At 45.9% G+C, this 6,815-nt stretch overlaps 1 long non-coding RNA gene across 1 annotated transcript; it reads left to right on the top strand.

The window, feature by feature from the left end:
* The first annotated feature begins 412 nt into the window (after positions 1-412).
* LOC142922985 (uncharacterized) lies at positions 413-5,346 on the top strand. Its single transcript, XR_012940455.1, has 3 exons — positions 413-522; positions 4,222-4,353; positions 4,752-5,346. It is a non-coding gene; the product is annotated as an uncharacterized LOC142922985 (long non-coding RNA).
* The last annotated feature ends 1,469 nt before the right edge of the window (positions 5,347-6,815 follow it).

The raw sequence follows: 6,815 nt of genomic DNA, 5'->3' as shown, positions 1-6,815 counted from the left end.
CTTCGTTTGTGCCTCTCTCTGTGTGTGGATGTCTCTCGGTGTCTGTATCTCTCTTTCCTTTTCCACGATGTGGTGTTGTATTTACATGCAAATTCTACCTCTAGCCCCACCCACTTACCCTTGGGCTGAGCTTATCTCAAGCCAATATAACTTCGTGTTTCAGCAGTTTTCTCGCTATATTTTTTCACCTGATGATGGTTGCTTGTGTTGCGATCGAAACGTCGTGATCTATTATTTTTTCTACCTACGTGACTTTACAGAAAGAACCAAAGAGTATTGTGATTGTAATTTTGATTGTGATCGTTGTGGTGGAGGTGGTGATATTGATGGTGGTGTTAACGATAGCGGTGATTTTGGTGGTTGTAATGGTGGTATTGATGGTGGTAATGGTGGTTGACTATTACCCCCCTCGTGTCCTTCCACCACCAGGTTTAAGAATCTGCTGGTGTCTGTGCTGGAGGTGGACGTCGGATATCTGTGCGGTCTGGAGCGGTGGACAATAGACTTCTGCAGCTCAACCAGGTGGACGCACTGGGCAGGGGGCAAGATGGTGGTGGCCTTAGAGACCTACTTACTCCCACAGAGAGCCATAGACTCACTCACAGAGTACACTCACACAGAGAGCCAAAGTCTCACTGACACAGAGCCATAGGCTCACTCACATGGAGACACATAGACTCACTCACACAGAGAACCATTGATTAACTCATTGGTTTTTTCGGTAAAGTCACGTATGTAGATATACCATAAAATTATATTAAAATAAATCAAGCACGACGTTTCGACCGCAACACAAGCGATCTTCATCAGGTGTAAAAACAAATAGCAAATAGGGTGACATCAACGCAAACACATAGAGAGCGTTAAACTGCACGGAGGTAAATACAACAAGAAGATGAGAGACGAGAATTCAAAAACCTAAGAAAAATTTACGTGATGCAAAACCAGTCGGCCAACGACACAGTTAGACACTTGCCTGGCAGACCACGAATTTCAGAAGAGTGCTAAGTTTCGTGTTCATCCTCTGGGTTGAACATACCAGCATAGAGTGAACAAATACGAGGTATAAGATAGCAGAAATACATATACAGGGACACAAGAGGTAAGAAGAGGAAAGAGGGACAGAGAAGCAAGAAAAAAGGGGCCGGAGGGATGAACAGACAGAGGCTTAAAATAAGTAGCAGAGGTGGGGGGAGGGTCCGAAGAAAGCAAGGGGCACGGCAGCAGCAGAAGAGGGGTAGGGGCAGGAAAATGTAAGGGGGCGCAATTAGTTTAGTACAGAATTGTAAAGGTAACTTCCCCGTAGAAGTGTGTTAATAAAGAATTAAAGCTTTCGTGACTGCATAAATTACTCATTGCTTTTTTTCAGTAAAGTCACGTATGTAGAAATACCATAAAATTATATTAAAATAAATCAATCACGACGTTTCTACCGCAACACAAGCGATCTTGTGTTGCAGGATCTTTACGTAGGTAAAACAAATTTAAATAAAATGAACAATTAAAACACGACGTTTCGGAGGCAACGCAAGCTTCCGTCTTCAGTTGGGACCAGTCACAGCCAAAATCGCTGCACCAAGTGGCGAGGCTCTGGGAACCTAGCGCTTAAATACAGGTTAAGGTAGGGGGGGGGGTGTGGGAGGGGCCATGTAGGGGGACTTTAGTGGGGTGCGGAGCTCAGTTAATCCGTCTTTTGTTGTGTAGAGGGTGCGGGGGATGGGTCACTGTGTGTGTGCAATATAAACAGAAAGAGGCTCTCCCAGGCTGTGCTGTAAGGCGAGGCAGTAGATAAAAGGAAAATCGAAAAGTTCGGAAATAATATGTTTAGTATACCACTGCTTCAAATTGCTGTTAGAAATTAGTTAGCGTTTGGTATGATTTAAAACGTTTCTTCAGTGGTTGCTTAATTTGAAACCATCCTCTCAGTTGAAGTAATGCCTGTGTTTGTATTTGTTGTGTAGAGGGTGCGAGGGATGGGTGACTGTGTGTGTGCAGGACTGAGTTAATCCGTCTTTTGTTGTGTAGAGGGAGCGGGGGATGGGTCGCTGTGTGTGTGCGGGGATGAGTTAATCCGTCTTTTGTTGTGTGGAGGGTGTGGGAGATGGGTCACTGTGTGTGTGCAATATAAACGGAAAGAGTATCGGCCAGGATGTGCTGTAAGGGAGCAGTAGAAAAAAGGAAAATAGAAAAGTTCGGAAAGAATATGTTTGGTATACCACTGCTTGAAATTGTTGTTAGAAATTAGTTAGCGTTTGGTATGATTCAAAACGTCTTTCCAGTGGTTGTTTAATTTTAAACCATCCTCTCGGTTGAAATTATTCCTGTGTTTGTATATCTGCATGGCTTCGTGGACAAATCTTTGGTGATAACCTGTAGGTTTACAAAGAACCTTGGTATCGGAAAAGACAATCTCATGATCACCCATAGCGTTGTAACAGTGATCAGCCACAGCAGATGAATTCGTTCTGCCGTGTTTCAAATCTGATTTATGCTCACGAATTCGGTCAGAGATATGTCGTTTCGTCAACAATAACAATCACCACAGGTACAGCTAAATTTGTAAACTCCGGGGTACTGTAAGTCAGGGTTGACATCCTCTCATCAAAACGTTACACCATAGGGCTCATTGCATTTCAGACCAACACCACTTGACCAGTGAATTAAAATTGGTACGGCTGGCCCTTAGGAGGAACGGATACTCTGACCGTACCATCCGCCAAGCTGTTTCTCCTACCATACAGAAACAACCACCTGATACTCCGATCAAAACCATCACACTACCTTACATAGCAGGCGTTACTAAAAAGATTTCCAAAATTCTAAACAAACATAAGATCCAAGTCCGATTCAATACAGTACACAAAATACGTGATCTGATCCCATCCGTAAAGGATGTCATCCCTGACTTACAGTACCCCGGAGTTTACAAATTGAGCTGTACCTGTGGTGATTGTTATATCGGGGAGACGAAACGACATATCTCTGACCGAATTCGCGAGCATAAATCAGATTTGAAACACGGCAGAAAGAATGCATCTGCTGTAGCTGATCACTGTTACAACGCTATGGGTGATCATGAGATTGTCTTTTCCGATACCAAGGTTCTTTGTAAACCTACAGGTTATCACCAAAGATTTGTCCACAAAGCCATTCAGATATACAAACACGGGCATAATTTCAACCAAGAGGATGGTTTAAAATGAAGCAACCACTGGAAAGACGTTTTGAATCATACCAAACACTAACTAATTTCTAACAGCAATTTCAAGCAGTGGTATACCAAACATTCTTTCCAAACTTTTCTATTTTCCTTTTTTCTACTGCTCCCTTACAGCACATCCTGGCCGATACTCTTTCCGTTTATATTGCACACACACAGTGACCCATCTCCCGCACCCTCCACACAACAAAAGACGGATTAACTCATCCCCGCACACACACAGCGACCCATCCCCCGCACCCTCTACACAACAAATACAAACACAGGCATTACTTCAACCGAGAGGATGGTTTCAAATTAAGCAACCACTGAAGAGACGTTTTAAATCATACCAAACGCTAACTTATTTCTAACAGCAATTTCAAGCAGTGGTATACTAACCATTATTTCCGAACTTTTCGATTTTCCTTTTTTCTACTGCCTCCCCTTACAGCACAGCCTGGCAGAGCCTCTTTCCGTTTATATTGCACACACACAGTGACCCATCCCCCGCACCCTCTACACAACAAAAGACGGATTTACTCAGCTCCGCAGCCCACTAAAGTCCCCCTACATGGCCCCTCCCACACCCCCCCCCCCCCCCCACCTTAACCTGTATTTAAGCGCTAGGTTCCCAGAGCCTCGCCACTTGGTGCAGCGATTTTGGCTGTGACTGATCCCACCTGAAGACGGAAGCTTGCGTTGCCTCCAAAACGTCGTGTTTTAATTGTTTATTTTATTTAATTTTAATTTGTTTTACCTACGTGACTTTTCCGAATAAAACCAAAGAGTATGAATCCTTGCAGTCACGAAAGCTTCAAATCTAGAATCATCGTTATCCCATTGACTCCCATGCTAAAAGCTGAGCTACGTTTCAGCCCCAACATGTTCCAATCTTTACCAACTTTATTACGGTGAAAGATACACTTACCACACATAAAGAACCACAGTGCTTGCAGGTGCCACAGCTCCCCACACCAACCTCTCTCCCACCCCTCCCCTTTCTGCTGCTGTTGGAGGAGACTTCTTGATGCCACTGCTGGCGTCAGGGCCTGAGGCTGAGGGAACAGCAGAGTAGGTGACACGGGGAGCCGGGCCGCGTCTGCACATGTCAGGGGCGAGAGACGCTGGCGGCTCGACACTTCACAACGTGGGTGAGTGTGGGGAATTTGTGGCGTGTGGGGGACGGTGGGTGGTGTGGTCTAGAATATAATCCGCCTGTGTAGGCTACATGGCAGATTTTTTTTAATTGGTGCTTAAATGTCTGTGTATGTGTAAGATGGTGTAGTGAGTGTGTGTGCGGTGGGGGTACGGAGGTCAATGTGTGTGTAACGCAAATGAGTATCTGGGGCGGTGTGTAAACATCACACATTGGGGAGACAAAGGCGGTCCGGCGTGGTTCTGACCACTTACCATTTCGTGTACTATGCCGGCCTTCATAGGAGCTCAATAACAGCACTTGCCCCACCAGTCTGTGGAGCTCCATGGGGGATGTTTGTGTCAGAGCTCGTGCTGTAGGCATAGATGACGCGCGACCGTGGATCCTCTGTAGGTAGCGCGCGTCTGCTGTGGGTCGCATGGAGCTGCACGAGCGGACACCACCGCAGCGATTCCCATACCGAGTCACAAGATAGGCGCTGGGAAACAATTGCGCTGAAGTGTGTTGCTGGGTGGATGAAGCGAGCACCACCATGGTGTGCTTGCCTTGTTTGGTCAGTCGTGTGACTGATTATTATAATATATTAATTCACACCTGTGCACCGTGTCATGGCAGTTTCCCTGTTTTTCCTTCATTGCATTTTTATTTCAGAAATATTTCACCTGCAAAATAGATTGAGTTTGAATATCTCATGCGAAAGGGTGCCCAGAGCATGTGGGGTCGTCCAATTGCACAGTGCTTAACGCACATCACTACACACCCATGGACTAAATCCAGAGGCGAGTGACAAATGAATCAGTTCTGCCCCCCTCGCTTCACCAACCCGCACTAGTCAGCGTGGTGAAATATGGTAAAAAATCAACACGACCGACAGGGCATAGGGTGCCCATTATCCAGAAGGGCTTTACTTTATTATCACATCCACATGTAATTGTGGATTTGGTTATTTTTCTTTAGTTATTTTTGTTGCATAAATACAACTTGACAAGATGTGTACTGCTTCATTCTGGTACATTTACTGTTTTTCAGTGCATTTCAGCACTGGGTGTGTTTGTTGGATTTATTGTTTGTCACGTGAGGTTAAACACTAAAAAACTATTTTATGAACCAGGCAAAGTCCACTAAGCTATTCGATTTTTCATTGAACTGACAGATGCTGTAACCTGGTCCCTTGGGTACCCAGGCCTTCCTATAGTATAACTCCAGGAATCGGCAGATTTTTTTATTTTATTGCACCAAGTAAGGTCCACTGATCTATATAGCTGTTTTTCAAAAGCAACCTGGCCACAAATCATAGCTCAACGAAGTGGCTTATCACGTGGAAATTTGTAGCAGCTAAATACTGTAAACGCATATTTCTAAATGTGGAGGGAAAAAAACTCGAGGATCCAGAGAAAAACCCACGCCACCACGGGGAGAATATGCAAACTCCAAATATCCAGGCGTCGGGGTTGGAATCGAACCCACGACTTCCTGCATTCCAGGCGAAGGGGATAACTTGTTGCCACCACTGAGCCCGTTGTTAATCTGATGTGGTATACTGGTACAGCCCCTGGTGGCCTCGGTCACTTTACTGACCTTTGCACCATTGTGTAGTCGGTTCAATTGAGTCGCAGACACTCTTTGGAGGCAACAAATTTATTTATACCAACACGAAGGGGTAACTTCCCTTTTACCAGATAACAACCTATGGTGGTGGACCACCAGGCTATCTGCGCTAACACTCTGGGATAGCTACAACGAGCAGGACTCCAGCTTGAGTCCTGCCCATGTGTTGGTGACTCTTCACGGACGTTGAATGTAGATCTTTCAGAAGACAACAGCAAAGCTGAACCCCGGTCCCTCTGGGGACCTGGTTTATATGCTTACCAGTCGTGGCCGGCTCCGCCCTTGGCCACGACTACCTTCTCGATTCCTATTGCAAGATCTCGCCCTGACACGTGACTACCCACTAGCCCCAACTTGGGGCCCCTGTGTAGACTTTACCCGTCATGTACCTTCCAGGGTCAACCAGAGTGCAATGGCCCACATTAACCTCATTCATGGCTGACACTTTCACACCCCTCCTATAGAGGACAGCACTGCACGCCACGCGTGGTGCCACTCAGCGCCATGACCCAGCGCTCACCAAGCCCCACTAGGGCTGGTACTACACCCACATATATGGGGTGTCGGTGATGTAATTACATCGCACGCCGTGCCTCTCAGGCCGGCACTACACAGTGGCATTCCCGATGTTACTACATTACCCCCCCCCATTCGTAGCATTCAGCCGTCCTGGCTGTCAACCCCCCCTTAAAACTAACCAAGTGAATAAGTTCTAGATTTGAAGCTTTCGTGACTGCAAGGATCCATACTCTTTGGTTCTATTCGGTAAAGTCACGTAGGTAAAAAATAAAACAACTAAAATCATGACGTTTCGGCCACAACACAAGTGGCCTTCATCAGGTGAAGGGG

Source organism: Petromyzon marinus, unplaced genomic scaffold (genome assembly GCF_048934315.1).
Source record: "Petromyzon marinus isolate PM22_M1 ecotype Great Lakes invasive population unplaced genomic scaffold, UKy_Petmar_22M1.pri1.0 PM_Scaffold_24, whole genome shotgun sequence".
NCBI classification, from domain to species: domain Eukaryota; kingdom Metazoa; phylum Chordata; class Hyperoartia; order Petromyzontiformes; family Petromyzontidae; genus Petromyzon; species Petromyzon marinus.
This window is presented reverse-complemented; position numbering and strand designations above follow the sequence as displayed.